The 22,724-nt window shown below is 43.6% G+C and overlaps 1 protein-coding gene and 1 pseudogene across 1 annotated transcript in view; one reads left to right on the top strand and one right to left on the bottom strand.

Moving 5' to 3' along the window:
• LOC126456514 (glutamate receptor ionotropic, kainate 2) overlaps nt 1–22,724 on the bottom strand; it is a 1,353,954-nt gene that overhangs the window by 633,723 nt on the left and 697,507 nt on the right. The gene's annotated exons all lie outside the window — the stretch shown is intronic.
• On the top strand, nt 2,294–2,410 carry LOC126428330 (5S ribosomal RNA; annotated as a pseudogene).

Genomic DNA, 22,724 nt, shown 5'->3' with positions numbered 1-22,724 from the left:
TTAGAACTACCTAAACCTAACTAACCTAAGGACATCACACACATCTATGCCCGAGGCAGGATTCGAACCTGCGACTGTAGCGGTCGCCTGGTTCGAAACTGTAGCGCCTAGAACCGCTCGGCCATTCCGGCCGGCGGGGGCCAATTATCCTTCCTCCCATAACGCCGCACGATACATTAGCCCGCCAGGGTTGCTGATGTTCCACTTGTCGCAGCCATCGAGGATTTTCCGTTGCCTAATAGTACACATTATGTTGGTTTACGTTACCGCTGTTGGTGAATGACGCTTTGTCGCTAAATAGAACGCGTCCCGTAATTTCTCTTGTGCCCAGAGGCCGAACTGTACACGACGTTCAAAGTCGTCGCCATGCAGTTCCTGGTGCATAGAAATATGGTGCCGGTGCAATCGATGTTGATGTAGCATTCTCAACACCGATGTTTTTGAGATTCTCGATTCTTGCGCAATTTGCTACCGATTTGCGGATTAGCCGGGAGAGTAGCTAAAACACCTACTTGGGCATCATCATTTGTTGCAGGTCGTGGTTGACGTTTCACATGTGGCTCAACTCTTCCTGTTTCTTTAAATAACGTAAATATTCAGCGAACGGCCCGGACGCTTTGATGATGTCGTCCAGGATACCGAGCAGCATACATAGCACACGCCCGTTGGGCATCTTGATCACAATAGCCATACATCAACACGATATCGACCTTTCGCGCAATTGGTATACGGGCCATTTTAACACGGGTGATGTATCACGAAGTAAATACCATCCGCACTGGCGGAGTGTTACGTGATACCACGTACTGATACGTTTGTGACTGTTACAGCGCCATCTATCACAAAACGAAGAAAGTGGTCCAACTAAAACGTTCCTATTTCTTTACGTACTACACGAATATGTAATAAAAGTGGGGGGTTCCTATTTAAAAAAGAAACGGAGTTGATATCAGTTTGACCTATGGCAGCGCCATCTAGCGGGCCAACCATTCGCCCTTTTGTTTTCCCCCTTCAAGCTAGACGAGTTTCGTTCTTTGTAGTTTTTAAGGTTGATGCTTATTACGTTAGATATTTAGCCCGGTCACTATCAATGGACCACCCTGTACATAACGGATGTATGCGTGCCGGTTGTAGAGTTGTGGCTGATGAGGTACGGAATTTTGTGTCTGGCACCAAAGGGTACTCGGCTAGCCTACTGGTAAGGCGACCGCTCGCGATAAGCGGGAAATCCGGGTTCGAGTCCCGATACGGCAGAAATTTTCGTTGTCTATGCATGCATGTCCAAAGGAACTTCACATCGTACTTCTGAACAACATAGACACTGCATTATTGCGTTCGTGATATTGCTGTGTCTAATAAGAAAAAGTGCTAATAACCGATGACCTGCGACTATACCTGTGCTAACTAAATGTGCCCCTAACAAGCTAGTGGCCAGGTTGCCGGCAGCTCCGAGTTGGCCGACAAGAGCATCTGTGCCATAAACAGCCAGCGCGATGAAAATTATTACCTCGTAAGTTGGACACATAGTATTTGCGAGCCGGTCTCGCGGTAGCGCGTCGTAGTGATTGTTTAAGCCCGGAGATCATAAAGTGTACACTGGCCAGGTTGAGTTGCCATCGAAGTTACGCCGTTAGGCCGCCCAGCAACTTTCTGCGTATCTCTCTCACATTATCGCGGCTGAGCGCGCGGCGCCGTTCCCTCGGGCACTGTTGCTCACGCCTCTTTAAGTATTCAGCACGCATTTCGGGGATGTGGCCGCCTCCCCCGCTGCCGGTGCGTGCACGATAAAGCAACCAACACTCCCGCTTCTTCCGGCGCGAAAATTTGAGTTTCCTGTCGACTGGTGGGCTTAATCTGGCATTATAGGATTTTATTTGGTTACTAGCTACCCTCCCCAGATTCATACGTGTAGCACTAAATGCCTGTGACCGGACTACTTGTTTGTAATATGTAGGGAGGAGCGAGATAATGAATGATGCTCCTGATCAGAGTTACGGTTTGTCTCGCTTTCGGTAGCAGTTTTCAAAGAGTCTGTTACGACCTCATGTTTTCAAGAAGCCTAGCCTTAAGCCTGAAAGGACAGAATGTTTTCTAGCCATTTTATTCGCGAACGAAGCTAAATTAAAATTTAATGTTTAGGCACCCAAATCACAACACAAACTCAATAAATTCCTTTTTTTTCTTTATTGTTATTTCAATTGCGCTCAACAGCGAGGGGCTGCCAGTGGACAAAAACCGCTCTTCAGCCAAAAATTACAGAATCTGTATTTAAATACGGTTAAAACATATGAATGCCAACGGCCTTGCCGCAGTGGTAACACCGGTTCCCGTCAGATCACCGAAGCTAAGCGCTGTCGGGCTAGGCTAGCACTTGGATGGGTGACCATTCGTATCCCGAGCGCTGTTCGTAAGAGGGGTGCACTCAGCCTTTGTGAGACAAACTGAGGAGCTATTTGATTGAGTAGTAGCGGCTCCGGTCTCGGAAACTGACATATGCCCGGGAGAGCGGTGTGCTGGCCACATGCCCCTCCACATCCGCATCCAGTGACGTCTATGGGCTGAGGATGACACGGCAACCGGTCGGTACCGTTGGGTCTTCATGGCCTGTTAGGGAGAAGTTTAGTTTTTTTTAAACGTATGAATGGTGATTTTTTCTTTATTGCTATTTTAATACCTTACAAAAGGTAGGCTGGCATTGGCCTATCTATGCCACAGAAAAACAGACAGTAAACATGGAGACAGAAAAACAGACATACATGAATGGTAAATAGAGGAGACATACATAAGAAATGATATGAAGGCAGTCGCGGAAGGCACTGGTTAACAAGTAAGGTCAGCGGTGCATACAAACGTAGACAAACAGTTTCACACGCGAAGGAAGGAGCACAGTGAAGAAGAACCCTGATGCACTTAGTAGAAGATAACACTGTACCACATTGGTGGTGGTCTTCGGCGCACTGAACACACTGAGGAGATTGGGAGGGGGGGGGGGGGGGAGCTGCTGCTGGGTGCAGGAGACAGGCAGGGGGGAAGGAGGGGGAAGAAGCCACTGGGCGAAAGGAAGAGTGAAGGGAAGGGAGAGGGCATGGCCGAGTGTGGAAGAACAGGGAGCGTGGGAGGAAGTGGGAGAACTGGGAGGGAGGAGGGGGGAGGTAGAAAGGAAGGCAAGGAAGGAGAGGGGGAGCCCTGGAGGAAAAAGGGGGAAGGAAGAAAAGGAATGGAGGATTTGAGCTGATAGGAGGAGTATATAGATGGAACGAGGACTTCTTCAGGAAGGGGGAGTTGGCGGAAGCCACCTTGGGCAAGGGTGTGGAGAGTGTGAAGATGAAGAGCAGGTGGGACGCAAGAGTATAGGTGCGGCAGCAGGATGGGGTGGGAGAGGACGGGAGAGACAAGTGGGTCGGGAGGATCGAGCATGCGGGAGGTGTAGAGGATCTGTATCCATTCAAGGAAAAGGAGGAGGTACAGGAAAGGGATCTAGTCATGAAGGATCCACATGGGGGCGGCAAGACTGATGTGGTGGGCGAGGTGGAGCGCATGGTGTTCAAGGATTTAAAAGGACTTATATTAGGTGGGAGGGGCGGATATCCACGCGGGGTGGGCATAACAAAGGATGGAGCGGATGAAGGACTTTGAATGGTGACGATAGGAGATAATTTTGTACAAAATATACAGGAGAACGGTAATGACGATTTTTACATAAAACAAGTGACAATAAATGAGGATTTGTAAATACATGTAGATAAAAATACTGAAGGTTTTTAAAACTCGTTTGACGATTTTATATTACAGTCAAAATACGGTCACTCTTAAACGTGAATGATGCCATTGTGACAGAAAATCCATCCGTCACTATCTTAAAAAAAAAAGAAAATAAAAGCTAACAGTTTCACCTACAGGTTCTTTGGTGTACTGCGAAACTAGCAACACCATCTATTATCAAAATATCCACGGGTGTACTGCCGGTCTACAGTGTCCACCGGGCACAATATTTCGGCGATCATACATGTCGCCATCATCAGGTAAACTGATGGACTCAGCTCCTGTGAACGTGCCGGCACGGGGATCCGTACACTATGGCTGCTCAGAGGGAACTGGGTTCGGTCGCGGCGGCGGCCGATTTAAATGCCCTCCGCCCGCGGCGCACTCCCTCCGCTGTCCGCGCTCCGCGCCACGGTTGCGCGGTGGAACAGACTGCGACGGCGTCTGAGATGACGTCGGTGTGATGGCTCTGTCCGCCGTGGTCGTCACAACTATACGTTTGCTCGATTTACTCTTGATTAACCCAAGGATCTACAGTGTCCAACGGGCACAATATTTCGGCGATCATACATGTCGCCATCATCAGATGAACTGACGGACTGAGCTCCTGTGTACCTGCGCACGGATCTCCGTGCCGGCACGTACACAGGAGCTGAGTCCGTCAGTTCACCTGATGATGGCGACATGTATGATCGCCGAAATATTGTGCCCGTTGGACACTGTAGACCGGCAGTACACCCGTGGATATTTTGATTATAAAATGCGCCGGGAGAAACTCAAGAATAACACCATCTATTGGTTATTTTGTGTGCTACGCCGCAATGATCGTGTCACTGAGGTAAAAATCCGAACTTCAAAGCTGAGTAGACGATTTAAGACAAACGTTAGGTTACGATAACTCTTTTCTGCATTCTGACTTTGATGAAATAAAGCCTGTATGTTTGTCCAAGCCTCGCTCAGATTACCAGTGAAAACATCATAAAAATCGTGTAGTAGTTTTGGAAATTTGCGTGTACAAACAGTTAACTAAACAGACGCGAGGGTTTAATAGTTGTTTTATACGTACTGATGCAGATACAAAAACATATTATGCTAATTGGTGTTTACGTTCTAACCAAAAAAGGAACTGCCACATTGTATTGTATCAGACTTAGAGCAAGCATCCCATTTTATGTAGACTCTTGCGAATTAGTTAAAAACTTGTAAAAGTTGTAGTAACAAAAATAATCGCTGTCGGTCACATCTCCTGTTATCACCAGCGACGTACAGTAGTTACGAGCACATCATCTAGTGTACTCTGTGTTCTAGATAAATACCACTTCGTATGCACTACGGTTTCGAGCTTTTGTCTGGGACTTATTACAACGCAGAGTATTGTACGCTGGTTCACTTTTCAGACTTCTGCTTCTAGTCAGCCCTGTAATAGAAGGTTAACGTATTTGCTTATTCCATTTTTAAACGATAGTATTAACTTTTGTGAAATTACAAAACTTACTCCGTAAAATTAAAGTTTTTTTTCCAAATCTTGGAACATATTCGAAGGTACAACATGGCCATGTACCTAAGAACAAACATTCTGTTGAAATTTAAAAGCGTTGCAATCGAGTAAATCTTACCAATACTGTATTTATTAGTCTCTCTGTTACAATACGCCAGTAATCAGTAGGTGAAATCAAATTAACAGAAGTGTTATCAAAAGCCAGTGAAGAGTTAAATACATTTTGAAATAAAAGCTGTTGGAAACTTCCACATACTTACATTTCCAAGGCAGGTAAAATTGTTACGAAATTAAAGCTCAGTTTATTTGCAGCTATCGTATCTTCCCTGGTAATGGGGTAGAAGATGATGCATGACCAGCTAAGTATGGCGTAACTGTACACATGTTATATAAATAGTAGTTTTCTCACCATAACATTCTGTACCTCAAGAATTAACAATAGCCGGCCGGAGTGGCCAAGCGGTTCTAGGCGCTTCAGTCTGGAACCGCGCGACCGCTACGGTCGCAGGTTCGAATCCTACCTCGGGCATGGATGTGTGTGATGTCCTTAGGTTTCTTAGGTTTAAGTAGTTCTAAGTTCTAGGGGACTGATGACCTCAGATGTTAAGTCCCATAGTGCTCAGAGCCATTCGAACCAATTAACAATATAGTTCAAATAGCTTTAAACAATGCTAGTATATTAAAAGAAGTCCTTGTTTAAGGTGTTCATGTTGTGATCTTCAGTCCAGAGACTGGTTTGATGCAGCCCTCCATGTTACTCTATGCTGCCATAGCTGCTTCATCTCCAAGTAACTATTGCAACCTACATCCTTCTGAATCTGCTTAGTGTATTCATCTCTTGGTCTCCTTCTACGATTTTTACCTCCACGTTGCCCTCCAATACTAAATTGGTGATCGCTTGATGCCTCAGAAAATGTCCTACAAGCCGATACCTTCTTCTAGTCAAGTTCTTCCGCAAATTCCCTCTTGTCCACAATTCTATTCAGTACCTTCTCATTAGTTACGTGATCTACCCATCTAATCTTCAGCATTCTTCTGTAGCACCACACTTCGAAAGCTTCTATTCTCTTCTTGTCTAAACTAGTTATCGTCCATGTTTCACTGCCATACGTGGCTACACTCCATACAAATACTTTTAGAAAAATCTTCTTGACACTTAAATCTATACTCGAGGTTAACCAATTTCTCTTCTTAAAAAACGCTTTCCTTGCCATTGCTAGTCTATATTTTATATCTTGTCTACTTCGACCAACATCAGTTATTTTGCTCCACAAATAGACAGACTCATCTACTACTTTAAGTGTCTCATTTCCTAATCTAATTCCCTCAGAACCACCTTATTTAATTAGACTACATCCATTATCCTGGTTTTGCTTTTGTTGATGTTCATCTTATATCCTCCTTTCAAGACACTGTCTATTCCGTTCAACTACTCTTCGAGGTCTACTGCTGCCTCTGACAGAATTACAGTGTTATCGACGAACCCCAAAGTTTTTATTTCTTCTCCATGGATTTTAATTCCTACTTCAAATTTTTCGTTTGTTTCCTTTACTCCTTTCTCAATATACAGATTGAATATCATATGGGATAGGCTACAACCCTGTCTCACTCCCTTCCCAACCACTGCTTCCCTTTCATGCCCCTCGACTCTTACAACTGCAATCTGGCTTTTGTACAAATTGTAAAAAGCCTTTCGCTACCTGTGTTTGATTCCCGCCAAGTTCAGAATTTGAAAGAGAGTACTCCAGTCAACATTGTAAAGAGTCTTCTCTAAGTCTACAAATGTTAGAAACGTAGGTTAAGATAATTACCATAAATCTCGAAAAGTTTTTGATCGATTGACTTCAACATCTGAATCGTCCGAAACTTTGTAATCATGCCAATTCGCAGATTAAAACTGTGCAAAATACTGTTATTGAAGCTGCTAAGCATACAGACCCAGCGGCTGAGATGTCTCTCTCATTACCCGTATACAGTGGTGTGTTGGGGCTTATGGGCGCTCAACATCGAGGTCATCAGCGCCCACCCGTATACAAATAATTACAACCGATTTACCAATTCATTTTAATCGACTTCCATTCACAATCAGCTGTGGTGGGGGTGGGATGGGGAGGGGGGGGGGGAGGCGAAGGAAATTGAAACAGAGAAGGATGAGGAGGAGATGAGTGGAGTAAAGGGGAATGAGTAGATGGCCAGAGAGAGGAGGTAACGCACACAGACAGGAGGGTTGGGGGGGGGGGGGGGTGGAGGACGAGATAGCAAAGAGAGGGGGGGGAGGAACAAATGGACAGGGTGAGGGGTGGATGAAGACTAGTACGTCTATACATATTTGGCAATTGAGAAACATTGCCAAGTTCGTTCGTATATTATACAGCTTTTCAATTTGTAGAAAACGAAATATTGACAGATTCCGCGCTAAACGGGGGCTTCTGTCTGAGAACAAGGAAAACTTTAAAAATGGTCAGGAACTGCTTATGGCGGTGTACAGTTCGCATTTTTTTATGTGATTCTAAAAACAGTCACTAGAATGAAGTACCTCGTCTCCCCTTATCGTCATTTTGGGGCCTCCGCCGCCTGAATATTTCTACATTTACAGCCATACTCTGCAAACCATCATGAAATACACGGCAGAAGGTATTTCCTAACCTGCCCGTTATTAGGGCTTCTTCCCGTTCTACTCACGTACGCGGCGCTTGAAGACTGGTTATTTTAATTCATTTTTAATTAATCTAGTTCTCAACATCCCTACGGAGAGATGTGTAGGCGGTTGCAATATATTCCCAGACCCATCACTCAAAACTGTGTGTTCAAACTATCTAAGGAAGCCTTCTCAGGATAGTTTCAGTCTATCTTGAAGCATCAGCCGGTTGACTTTTTTTTGTGACAGTCTCCCATTGATCAAAGAAACCTGTGACCTTTCATCTACCCACTCTGCGTCCGTTCAATATCTCCTGTTAGTCTTATTTGGTATGGGCCCCACACTTAGGCAGTATTCCAGGACGGGTCGTATTAGTGTATTGTAGCCAGTCTCTTTTGTAGGCTAATGTCATTTCCCTCTACCAATCAATCGAAGTGTGGCCTTTGATGTACTAACTAACGAGCCTGTGTGATCATTCCATTTCATGGAATCTGTTACACTAAGGTGTTTGTATGACTTATCGATTCCAAATCTGTCTCCATGGTATTATAGTCATAGCATACCACGGTTTTCGTTCAGTGCAGTAAAAGTCCAGCCTGGTGATCTAGTGGTAAAGCCCTTGCCTAGAAATCGACGATAGCATCCTCATCGAACATTTGCTCGATTTACTCACGAGATCCTACAGTGTAGCGAGACTGAAACGTTTGTCAATCATAGTCAAAGTTGACAGTTATAATCAGTTGTCACACTCCTCAACATATTTTTTTAAAATTCATTTTGTCAAATATATCTTACTGTTAGTACGACTTTAGCACAAAGTGGATGCGAGGATCATTTCAGTTATTCTGTCACGAAAATTTTCAGTTTCGCAGCTAAATCAATGACCGTCAATAATATTAAATAATCGATTAGCGCTTTAATTATCGCTATGTATATTATCATATTTAGTCACAATATCAATACTAAGTGAATGCCAGATATGCACCAAAAAGTTCTCCTTGAAAAACGTGGCAAATCGACAGTTAAAAAGGAATTCTTATCCTAAATGCTTTCCAACGTTTGTTGGCCTTATTACGTTTCCTCAACTGCCTCCAAGGGTCACTCACCTGTTGTCCCGCACCCAGCGAGTGCCGGCCAACGTGATGGCAGCTGAGGAAACTTTGGTCACGTGCTTCCACACCACGTGCAAAGCGAGTGACGGGGAACGAAATCCGATCACGTGGATTCGCCAGGCAGATGCAAAGCTTTGTTAAACTGTAGGTCCCCATTCTCCGGTACGACTGCTGGGGTAGGTTAAGGATGTGAAAGTCGTCGAGGGAGCGTCCAGTTGAAAGACTTGCGTCAGGCTACAGAACCACACGAAGTTATTACTGATATGAGGTGTACAAAAATTATTAACAAGGAGACAATTAAAGAATTTCCTCAAGCATTATGTCCCCGAATCTTATACTTCACAGTTATCACAACGTTCCACTCGATCTAACTAAAACATTAAACTACTTACAATTAACAATCGGTAGAGACTGGACTACTATCACCACCTATAAAGTATCAAAAGTAACACTCAGGAGAGGCTAAAACTATAAATCTACCAAACTTACACACTGAATTCTATGAGCATCATTCATACAAATAAGATCTCCGTGCAACCCATGCTAACCTATGTAAATTATTTACGAACGTTCGCTCATCCCAAGTTTTACCGCTCATAAAAATCCTGAAAAGAACGTATCCGAATACCTACTCCTTCACGCATTCTGTACAGACTCATAAAGCTCGCACACGTCACCAAAAGTTACTCTTTTCCTATCCAACATTTCCTGTAACCTCTGGGTTCCAGCACCCTATTGTACGTCCCATCCTTGAGAACCCTGACTTACTGCCGCACAACTATCATCACGTACCACCAAGGCGCCATTTCCTCGAATTTATCCACGTTCTTTCCCAGTGCAGGTTCAATCGCTCTTCCCTCAGGCACCACGAAGACATGGACAAAGTCTACATTCCGCATCAGCCATACCCACCCTGCCCCTTCCGCTTCAACCGAAGTTATCTGCTGGCGACCAGCTCACCTAACATCTGCGTCTCATCCATTAACTCTTTTCCACATACACATCTTTCCCATACTGCACGTATTAAAATATTTCGGGCTTTTATGTCGAGGTCGGATGAATCTATCGTTTTAGCAAAAAATTCACCCGACCACAGTATAATTTCCCGGAACGTTTTAATTTTTACGAAGTATGACGTTTCCGACCATGAAAGTTTACGTTTATACAGTCTCTCAACTAGAATCATTATCCTTGCCACTATAATTTCCTTAGAACGGAAGGAAAACAATGTATACATCAAGTCATGAATTCACGATGTTTCAACCTATTAATATTTATAAGACTGTACATTCAATTTTATAAGGCACTATCTATCAGCCCTGGCTTCACATGGGTAAAAAGAAGTATGTAGGGCCGGACGATCGTCTGATGTAGCTGTAATAAATTAAATACACAAATCTATTAGTGAAAAACATTTCCTGAGACGAGCCTTCACATACCGATGGAAAAACGTGGCAGGGGCTTTTAATTCATAACAGTTCAGACAAAAAATGGTTCAAATGGCTCTGAGCACTATGGGATTTAACATCTGAGGTCATCAGTCCCCTAGAACTTAGAACTGCTTAAACCTAACTAACCTAAGGACATCACACATATCCATGCCCGAGGCAGGACTCGAACCTGCGACCGTAGCGACAGACAATTTACACGAAATATTTATAAATTATACATACAACTGTAACAAATTCGGTACCTAAGTTTCTGAGGTGAGCATTCGCCTGCCGACAGAAAAAGAAGGTGTGTCGTGTTATGCAGGGCGTTAAAAAAGTTGCCGAATATATTGAGAGGTGGTGGTAACCATCAAAATAAGGAAAAACAAAATCCAGTAAACATGGGCGCCAAACGGCATATCTTAAGAGCTATGAGCACTTGTTCAATAAACGAGACGTGTTTCACAGTATCTGAGATGAATAAGTGCTCGTAGGTTTTAAGGTGTGCATTGTAGAGTTCATGTTTACTGCATTTTTTTGTCTTGTTTTGATCGACACTACTCTCTCCCAAAATATGGAAAACAGAGAGCATGCAGTAGAAGAGTTGAGTTTGACATTATCGAAGATGAATAACTGGTCATAGTTCTTAAGATATGCATTTAGAGCCTATGTTTATTTGACTTTTTCCCTTGATTGATGGCTACTACCTCCGTGTATCAGGTAAAAAATTAAGCTGCTGCATCTTATCTATCATGTAATTTGTAACGTTTGTAGTGACAGCCATGAAAATGTTCACATGGCTGTCAAAACACATGCAGTTTATGGTCGCAATGTTCTACTGATGGAAAAGCAAGTGACAGCCGGCTGGAAACAGCATAAGTTCAGATGTACCTCAGAGGCAAAATAGTGCACCATAAATTTGCGACTAACATAACAGCCGTATGACAGATAATTAGTGCAAAACGTGCTAGAAAATAAACAGTCATGAATTTGTTGAGAGAACACAAACATGTCAAGGAACGTATCTTTGTGGAAATGTGATCATAGATATCTGTTTTCAGCGAATGGCTTATTGTTACCGCAGTTCCTAAACTTGAAACACGGTTCGATACATCCTGGTGCGTAAAATCAAATGGCGCTATGCAGTATGGGACTTAACATCTGAGGTCATTAGTCCCCTATAAATAGGACTACTTAAACCTAACTAACCTAAGGACATCACACACATCGATGCCCGAGACAGGATTCGAACCTGCGACCGTAGCAGCCGCGTGGTTCCGGACTGAAGCACCTAGAAAGACTCGGCCACCGCGGCCGGCCCTGGTGCGTAGCTTGTGAAATATACGCTGCACCAAGTGATTAAGGGGTCACTCAATTGAAACCCTGTAATTATCTTCGTCTGTGACGTAGAAGTTTGGAATTCCTTCCTCTGTAATGGTGCAAAAGCGTGGCGCGTTACGACGTCACACTTGTGCTGAGCGATGCTTCAAACGGAAAGCTGTCGACATATACAAACAAAAAGGTCACAGCTCAGAAGTTCATGTGACGTATAAGGTGGGTTAATGAAGTCCATTGGCACGAAACTGCATCACAGTTTTTCCCAATGCCATCGCGGATATGTCACACCATGGAAAGGTTGTCCCACCCGCGCTTACCCACATGTCGCTATTTATTTTGACGCGTCTATGATAGAAGTCAGAAATGCGACGCCCAGGGTTGAAATCACGCACTTTTCTTATGGATGGCCGAGGGTAACATTTCAGACACACTGGCGCTTAGAACTGACACAAAATGGCCTCAAGGGTTTCCATGAAGTGCGTCAACGAAATCACCTCTTCTCTTGGGGTGTTCATTTACACACATTTCGCGGTCGAAAACGATAGTTTGTAGCGCATTGTGCAACATAATGACTCTCATAACAATATTTGACTGTTGACACCACTGCACGATTCAGGCCTTTCTAAGGATATGGTGCAGTCGCAACTCTATTAAACGTTATCTGACGCCTTTGGAGTGTAGTGCGACCTCAACCTTTGTTCAGTTACACTTGGTGGAACCACTAGTGATAGTTGAAAACCTCCGACAAAATTTCAACGTGATACGAACCATCAAAGGGTGTTTACGCTTCCTGTTGTGCCGATGGTATCACCGCCACATGTCCGGCGCCTTTGAATGCCGCGCGCAACCTTTCCTCCCCGGCACTACAGTGTGGTGCGACCAGCGCCATTCAGTTGTCACCCTGTGCCGACTGCCACAAGAGGTGGCCAGAGCCAGCAACGGAGAGAACGGTTGCAATCAGGGAACGAGATGGAAGAGTGAAGCCCCGGACTGCGTCAACCTACTACACGACGTGTTCCAGATAGAAGATACATTTGGCCGGTATCGGTGAAACCGTGGATAGTACCGATCATTAACATTTTTGAGTTACAGTGAGCTATGGTGATTGGGACGGTCGTCGCCCAGGCGTCTTAATACCGGGGGTGTTCTATGTGGCTCAGCTGTGGCGTATATTTAACTAATACTCTGCGGGAGGGGGAGTTCGAAAACTTGTCTTGCTATTCATATGTACTGTATTCAGATGGTTATTTTCGTGTCCCGTCTAGACTCAAATACCGATAGTTGTGTTCTCTTTGGTAACAGTTTGCATTGAGCAAAGATAGACGAATGAGGAACTGCAGTAATTTTGATAGGATAGGTCCATGTGTTATATTCACTTCTAGTTGTAAAGTTTTTCTTGGCCAAGACAGCACATTAAACTAAATTAAAGTTTCATTGTAAAGTTTTTTGTCATTGTTTTAAATCAATTATTTCGTGTTTTTAAAAGTGTATATGGTTATGACAGTAAAATTATGCTTAGAAGTGTTGTATTGCGGCTACCTCCTCACCCACAGCCCTTACACTTAATGCTCTGTAACACTGTTTCCTATTCATTTGTGGCGTGTCAAGGGAGAGTTGACATTAACACATGCTGAATAAAACGGCAAATGCTGCCTCTAAGACCCACAGTAGAAATTTAAAAATGTGCGCTATCTGGAGACTACTGTCTCTTAAATCTCTTTGGGCAGGAAACCCCTGGCTCCGCTCATGTTCTGCCTGCTTGCCGGTGTACCGTGTAGGAGGGGTGTCGAAAGGGCTGCATACCCGAAGGCGCATGGAAGTTGAAGAGACAGTAGTCTCTACACAGGTATATTTGTAACTTGTTCATCAAAGGTGCACGAGCGACACTGAAAGTGTAGTCGAAATGGGGTGGGGGCCGAGGGTTAGAGGCACCCTTTGCCCCCCTCCCCCCAGTGCGTGATACGCCTCAGGAGAGTATGAAACAGGAGGGCTCAAAAATTGTAAACACACCTTGACGCTTCGTATCTCTTCCAAATTTCGTCGAATGGTTCCGAACAGTCATTAGTGGTTCCATCCAGTGTCACAGAGCAAAAACTGCCGTCGTGCTCCACTCCAAAGGGGTCAAAAATTTAACTGAGTTGCAGCCTTAGAGAAGGGTTGAACCGCGTGAGGGTGTCAGCAGTGTCAAAAACATTTAAGAACATCATTATTTTGCACATCGCACTGTAGACGGTCGTTTTCGCTCGCCAAATGTATTTGAATGAACACCTCACGAGACGATGACGTCCTTCTTTCCTGAGGCGTCGAAGTTTTGACGTCCATCGCAGACATGTCGAAAGGCGAGGTGAAATGTGGGTAAGAGAGGGTGTGACGACCTACCCACCTTGTGACACGTCCATGGTGCAACTGGGCAGAATTGTAGCCAAATTAAGTTCCAATGTGACACCATTACCCCACCGCGCACCTCACATGAGCTTCTGAAATGTGACCTTTTTTTTCTATGTGTAGACACTTATCTCTCTGAAGTGTCACCGGGCCTGAGAGTGATGTACCAGTGCGCCACGCTTTTCCACCATTGCCGAGGAAGGTTCTAGGTACCTTGGAACCCAATTTCACACTTATGGGTGGCAACTGGACAAAATTACGTGGTTTCGAAAAAGTGATCATTTAATTGTGTCGTGCAGAGTCGCTGCAGTATACTGAGCTGATATAAGAATTATCTAGATAATATTGTGTTACTCATTAGTAAACTACCAGTAATAATTCAAACAACAGCAGTATTATACTTCGGATAAAAAAAGGGATATGTATTCTGTGGGTGTGGAATATTGTTAACACCGAAAATTGGATTCCTATAGTTATAGTACGTACGATAAAAGATGATCGTTTCCAAAGTCTGCGTCTTTGTGAAGCTACCTATCCAAGTGAATTCAATGTCCTAAATTTAACAGTCTCTCTGTTCATGTGGAGTTTCTTTGCCTAGCGTTCTACAGAGAAGGGTTTACAGTTCACGAACTGCAATGAACGGCTATCTGCTTGAGTGCACTGCTGCATATCCGTTTCGAGGTATTGGTTTCTTTCGCGCAACTCACTAACAGTTCTCTGTTACTCGTTTAGAGGACTTTCGATCATTATATTTGTTCCGAAGTATAAAACTGGTCAAGTTCTCAAGTTTTCAACTTGGAGTGAGAACAGTTTTCTGCTTTCGAGTGAAACAGAATGACCGAACAGCAAAGTGGTTGCGACGTTAAATGATGCTTTTGAGAATGTATCCAGTTTTGCTGAGACAATTGTAAAACATTTCTTAGCGTTACATTGTTGTGAACCTGAGAGAGACTATGACAACTATGTTGATTGGAGCATTTAAGATGGTAATGCCGATGTTGTGTTGCTTTACATTTCATTACGTTATTCCGAAGACCATGTTGCAAATAGCTGAAACGCAGGCAATAAAAGAATGGACGCATTGTATCTTCTGCAAGTGCTATGTTTTCGGTAACTATCAAGTTGATTACTATACCTCGATCCCCGATTTAGATGCGACAGCTGGAACGGACTATACAAACAGTTCCGTAACACGCAAGAAATTTTATGTAAGGCTGCGGATCACCGAATGAAAGCTTCATTCGAATTATACATGATACATTGTTTTGTACCAATCAGAAGACGGCACACGTTTGTCATCTTTAAGTTTTGAAACTGATGTTCAGTTATATGGAAGAGTTCAGCGTGGTAAGGAAGAATTTAGAAATAAGATGGTCGCCTGCCTAATTAGGCAAATAACATATAGCAGCTGTGGCTTATTTTACACACTATAACGACAAAGTAAGACAATCCACTTCAGACTGTCAGAATTTATCCAAAAGAGACTGTTTTGATGAGAAAGATTGCAGTGAGTGTTGAGAATGTGTAGGAGAGTCATGGAAAAAAATACCGTGTAACAGGCTGGAGTGAAAGGCATTTTCAGTGCTGTACTGAAATTAAAATGGAGGTTGACGGGACATGCTACCGGAGGAATACATTATAAGTGGTCCTGGTAGTTCTTTAGTGAACTCTGTAAGGCAAGAGAACAGTCTGACATTGGATGCGTGTTAAAAGTTAACGTCGAATGGTTGCTGCTATCGATGATAATTATTGTTATTTTGATGATGATCAATGGAATTACGCACCAAAGACACTATAACATATAGACAAGATTCTTTCCAATTTGAAACAAACAGAAAATACTTTTTTTTTGAGTCAACAATCTTGTGACTCGTTTGATGCGGCCCGCCAATCACCCCTATCCTGTGCCAACTCCTTAATTCCAGAGAAGTACTTGCACTCTACACGTCCAGTTATTGGTTGGATTTATTCCAGTGTCTGTCTTTCCCTACACCTTTTTTTCTTTTTCTGGTACCGAGGAGGTTATTGTCTGATACTTTAACACAAGATCTATCCTGTCCTTCTTCTTCGTAGTGTTTTCCAGATGTTCTCCTTGTCACTTCTTATCAGTCTACGTGATTTTCAACATTTTTCTGTAGCACCGCATCTCAGACGCTCCGATTCTGTTCCGGTTTTACGACTGTTAATGTTTCACTACAATATATTGCTGTGCTCCAAGGGTACATCCTCAGAAATTTCTTCCTCATACCAGTAGACTTGTCTTGGCGAGGAATACCCTTCGGGCCTGTGCTAGTCTGGTCCTTATCTCCTCCTTGCTTCGTCCATCATGGATTATTTTGCTCCGAAGATAGCCGAATTTCTTAACTTGGTCTACTTCATGACCACCAATTCTGATGTTAAGGTTCTCACTACTGGTAACAGTAAACCGGTTCTTTCATTCGATATCAATAACAGCCACGGTAAACAGTAGCCTAAAATAATCGCATTTAAAAAGAAATTCTGATTTGCGCTGCTTCTCTTTGCTTTTGGCATTTTTCCAATTTATTTTTAATTCATATTCTGTATTCATTACACTGTTCGTTCCATATAACAGATCCTGTAATCATTCTTGACTTTCACTGACGATAGTAAAATCAGTGACATCATTTCCGCCCTTTTTATTGCTTTGAAAATCATAAACTGCATGTTGTACCACCATACAGCGAGATCTTTAGAGGTGGTGGTCAAGATTACTATACGCACCGGTACCTCTAATACCTAGTAGCACGTTCTCTTGCATTGATGCATGCCTGAATTCATCGTGGCATACCATCCACAAGTTCATCAAGGCAATGTTGGTCCAGACTGTCCCACTCCTCAACGGCGATTCGGCGCAGATCCCTCAGAGTGGTTGGTAGGTCACGTCGTCCATAAACAGTCCTTTTCAATCCATCCCAGGCACTTTCGATAGGGTTGATGTCCGGAGAACATGCTGCCCACTCTGGTTGAGCGATGTCGTTGTCCTGAAGGAAGTCTTCACAAGACGTGCACGATGGAGCCGCGAATTGTCGTCCATGAAGACGTATGTCTAGCCAATATGCTGCCGATATGGTTGCACTATCGGTCTGAGGATGGCAATTACGTATCGTACAGCCATTACGGTGCCTTCCATGACCACCAGCGGCGTACGTCGGCCCAGCATAATGCCACACCAAAACAGCAGGGAATCTCCATCTTGCTGCACTCGCTGGACAGTGTCTAAGGCGTTCAGCCTGTTCGGGTTGCCTCCAAACATGTCTCCGACGATTGTCTGGTTGAAAGCATATGCGACACTCATCGGTGAAGAGAACGTGATCCAAGTCCTAAGCAGTCCATTCGGCATGTCGTTATGCCCATCTGTACCACGCTGCATGATGTCTTGGTTGCAAAGGTGGACCTCGCCATGGACGTTGGGAGTGAAACTGCACATCATGCAGTCGTAACACGACGTCCTGTGGCTGCACGAGAAGCATTATTCAACATGGTGGTGCTGCTGTCAGGGTTCGTCCGAGCTATAATCCGTAGGTAGCGGTCATTCACTGCAGTAGTAGCCCTTTGGCGGCCTGAGCGAGGCGTGTCATCGACAGTTCCTGTCACTCTGATCTCCTCCATGTCCGAACAACATCGCTTTGGTTCACTGCCAGACTCCTGAACACTTCCCTTGTTGAGAGCCCTTTCTGGCACAGTAACAATGCGGTCGCGACGGAAACGTGGTATTGACCGTTGTAAAGAGTGTGTCAGAACTAAAAATGGTTCAAATGGCTCTGAGCGCTATGGGACTTAACTTATGAGGTCATCGTCATCAGTCCCGTAGAACTTAGAACTACGTAAACCTAACTAACCTAAGGACATCACACACATCCATGCCCGAGGAAGGCGGTTCGTGACTGTAGCGCCTAGAACCGCTCAGCCACTCTGGCCGGCGTGTCAGAACTCTTCATTACATAAAACAATATGTCCAATTTAACTCTATCCTTTGCATTGTGTAAGCACTCAGATATTGATAGTAACAATCTGAGGGCGAAACATGAGATCGCAATTCTAAGCATTGTTGTGAGACGAGATCTGTCTGCGAGAATGGAAGTAGTAGTGTCGACCGAGAGCTCGGAGACAGAAGACGCGCCACGCTGCCCTCACGTCAGTGATGGCAGATCTTACCACACTCAAGGCCTGATTTCATTTACATAGCTAGAAGAGATTTAGAAGGCTTAACTACGCTTGAAGATGGAATTCAAGGCAAAATTCGTAAGCATAGCGCAAAAGAAATTGCAGGGTCAGGATCGTGATTGTTAGTCTGAGTTTGCAATAATCCCATGTTTTACTTGTCAGTGAAAGAAGACTCCTTATCCTCCAAATAATAATAATGATTGTACATATCTAAATAATATGCTCTGGTTACTAAATGATAATGCAATTTTGAAGTTGAAATAATTTGTAATCTGGCACACATGTCATTTATCAATGTCATTTTTAATATTTGTTCATGATGATTCTGAAGTTTTAAATAGACTTAATTAATGTAATCCCTTCTCAAAATATATTCAGTAGTTAACAGGACCCAACCAGACTCCTTTTTATTAAATTCATTCTGAGTAAAAATAAGCTGTAGCCGCTGCTGCTGCATGCTGCTGCGCATTGCTGTAAACCACTTGGAAAAAGGCAGTCCTCTAAAGAGGTGAGTGCAAAACAGAGACACTGACAGACCACAACATGTCATGTACTCTAGTCCATTAGATTCCGCTGCATAAATCAGATTCTGTATCACGTGAAAATTCATATTCAAATAAGCAGTCGGATAGCTTATCCAAATGTTAATTTTAAATTTTTCATGTAACGATCTGTTGAGGACTTAAATGACAGTGAAACTGACGCTCAGACAACACGCACACAGTGTTATGCAGGCTAGATTCTGTTTACCGATAGCTCAGGTTGCTTATCGAGTCCACTTTCACAGACGAACATAGGTATATTAGTTGCATGTATGTTACATATTTGTTGAATATATGTTACATCGTCTAGGCACATGAATGAACTACAGACAACACAAGCCCTGTACGTCCTTCCTGGTGGAATTACTGGAACTGATCGGCTGTCGGACCCCCTCCGTCTAATAGACGCTGCTCATGGGTGGTTGTTTACAGCTTTGGGCGGATTTAGTGACATTTCTGAAACGTCAAAGGGACTGTGTCAGTGATAGAATATCCATAGTCGACGTCTATTTTCAGGAGTTCTGGGATCCGGGGTCATGCAAAACTTTTTTTGAAGTGTGCATACTACTCCTGGTGACATGCTGCGGGAGCCATCGAGTATGACTTCAGATCACAGCTGGTGGTGACTGAGGTAGCTCTGATGGCACAACGGTCCATCACGGACAGCCTGAGTTCACATGTGTTTCCTCTCACACGACACTATCGTGTTTTCATTTTTCAGCAGGACAATGCTCGGCCACAAAAGGAACTTGTCTCTACCAACTGTCTGTGTGACGTTGTGGTACTTTCGTGACCAGTACGACGCCAATAGAAGATTTGTGGGGCCGGCCCCCACGTCAACTCCGTCCCAATGAAAGTGTCCAAGATAACAATGATCATTTACAACGATTGTGGGCCTACTTGCCTCAGGAGGGGACACAACGGCTTTATGGTACCGAATTAGTGCATGCATTCAGGCCGGGAGGGGGGGGGGGGGGGGCTCATACTTCGTAAATCCCATTCGAATTTGTAACTGAAATAACATAGCAAACCATTCCAGACTGTGGACTTTCATTTAATTCTGCGTTATTCACTTGTTTTGGTAAGGCAGTCTAATTCAACATTTCGGGTCTAAACAATAACTGAAAGTTGGGGTGACCCAAGAAGGCAATGGTGAGACGCACAATATTATGAAAAGGGTGCAAAGCGATATGGTCAAATCCCAATCGTTCATCCTGACTTTTTTTTTGGTCATCAGTCTACTGACTGGTTTGATGCGGCCCACCACGGATTCCTTTCCTGTGCTAACGTCTTCATCTCAGAGTAGCACATGAAACCTATGTCCTCAATTATTTGCTTGACGTATTCCAATCTCTGTCTTTCTCTACAGTTTTTGCCCTCTACAGCTCCCTCTAGTACCACGGAAGTCATTCCCTCATGTCTTAGCAGATGTCCTATCATCCTGTCCCTTCTCCTTATCAGTGTTTTCCACATATTCCTTTCCTCTCTGATTCTGCGTAGAACCTCCCCATTCCTCACCTTATCAGTCCACCTAATTTTCAACGTTCGTCTATAGCACCACATCTCAAATGCTTCGATTCTCTTCTGTTCTGGTTTTCCCACAGTCCATGTTTCACTACCATACAATGCTGTACTCCAGACGTACATCCTCAGAAATTTCTTTCTCAAATTAAGGCCGGTATTTGATATTAGTAGAATTCTCTTGGCCAGAAATGCCATTTTTGCCATAGCGAGTCTGCTTTTGATGTCCTCCTTGCTCCGTCCGTTATTGGTTATTTTACTGCCTAGGTAGCAGAATTCCTTAACTTCATTGACTTCGTGACCATCAATCCTGATGTTAAGTTTCTCGCTGTTCTCATTTCTACTACTTCTCATTACCTTCGTCTTTCTCCGATTTACTCTCAAACCATACTGTGTACTCATTAGACTGTTCATTCCGTTCAGCAGATCATTTAATTCTTTTTCACTTTCAGGATAGCAATGTCATCAGCGAATCGTATCATTGATATCCTTTCACCTTGTATTTTAATTTCACTCCTGAATCTTTCTTTTATTTCCATCATTGCTTCCTCGATGTACAGATTGAAGAGTAGGGGCGAAAGGCTACAGCCTTGTCTTACACCCTTCTTAATACGAGCACTTTGTTCTTGATCGTCCACTCTTATTTTTCCCTCTTGGTTGTTGTACATATTGTATATTGCCCGTCTCTCCCTATAGCTTACCCCTACTTTTTTCAGAATCTCGAACAGCTTGCACCATTTTATATTGTGGAACGCTTTTTCCAGGTCGACAAATCCTATGAAAGTGTCTTGATTTTTCTTTAGCCTTGCTTCCATTATTAGCCGTAACGTCAGAATTGCCTCTCTCGTCCCTTTACTTTTCGTAAAGCCAAACTGATCGTCACCTAGCGCGTTCTCAATTTTCTTTTCCATTCTTCTGTACATTATTCTTGTAAACAGCTTCGATGCATGAGCTGTTAAGCTGATTGTGCGATAATTCTCGCACTTGTCAGCTCTTGCCGTCTTCGGAATTGTGTGGATGATGCTTTTCCGAAAGTCAGATGGTATATTGCCAGACTCGTATATTCTACACAGCAACGTAAATAGTCGTTTTGTTGCCACTTCCCCCAATGATTTTAGAAATTCTGATCGAATGTTATCTATCCCTTCTGCCTTATTTGACCGTAAGTTCTCCAAAGCTCTTTTAAATTCCGATTCTAATACTGGATCCCCTATCTCTTCTAAATCGACTCCTGTTTCTTCTTCTATCACATCAGACAAATCTTCACCCTCATAGAGGCTTTCAATATATTCTTTCCACCTATCTGCTCTCTCCTTTGCATTTAACAGTGGAATTCCCATTGCACTCTTAATGTTACCACCGTTGCTTTTAATGTCACCAAAGGTTGTTTTGACTTTCCTGTATGCTGAGTCTGTCCTTCCGACAATCATATCTTTTTCGATGCCTTCACGTTTTTCCTGCAGCCATTTCGTCTTAGCTTCCCTGCACTTCCTATTTATTTCATTCCTCAGCGAGTTGTATTTCTGTATTCCTGATTTTCCCGGAACATGTTTGTACTTCCTCCTTTCATCAATCAGCTGAAGTAATTCTTCTGTTACCAATGGTTTGTTCGCAGCTACCTTCTTTGTACCTATGTTTTCCTTCCCAACTTCTGTGATGGCCCTTTTTAGAGATGTCCGTTCCTTTTCAACAGTACTGCCTACTGCGCTATTCCTTACTACTGTATCTATAGCGTTAGAGAACTTCAAACGTATCTCGTCATTCCTTAGTACTTCCGTATCCCACTTCTTTGCGTATTGATTCTTCCTGACTAATGTCTTGAACTTCAGCCTACTCTTCATCAATACTATATTGTGATCTGAGTCTATATCTGCTCCTGGGTACGCCCTCCAACCAGTATCTGATTTCGGAATCTCTGTCTGACCATGATGTAATCTAACTGAAATCTTCCTGTATCTCCCGGCCTTTTCCAAGTATACCTCCTCCTTTTGTGATTCTTGAACAGGGTATTCGCTATTACTAGCTGAAACTTGTTCCAGAACTCAATTAGTCTTTCTCCTCTTTCATTCCTTGTCCCAAGCCCACATTCTCCTGTAACCTTTTCTTCTACTCCTTCCCCTACAACTGCATTCCAGTCGCCCATGACTATTAGATTTTCGTCCCCCTTTACATACTGCATTACCCTTTCAATATCCTCATACACTTTCTCTATCTGTTCATCTGCAGCTTGCGACGTCGGCATGTATACCTGAACTATCGTAGTCGGTGTTGGTCTGCTGTCGATTCTGACTGGAACAACCCGGTCATTGAACT

Source organism: Schistocerca serialis, chromosome 1 (assembly GCF_023864345.2).
Source record: "Schistocerca serialis cubense isolate TAMUIC-IGC-003099 chromosome 1, iqSchSeri2.2, whole genome shotgun sequence".
Taxonomy (NCBI): Eukaryota; Metazoa; Arthropoda; class Insecta; order Orthoptera; family Acrididae; genus Schistocerca; species Schistocerca serialis.
Note: the sequence above shows the minus strand (reverse complement) of the source record. Positions and strands in the feature narration are given on the sequence as shown.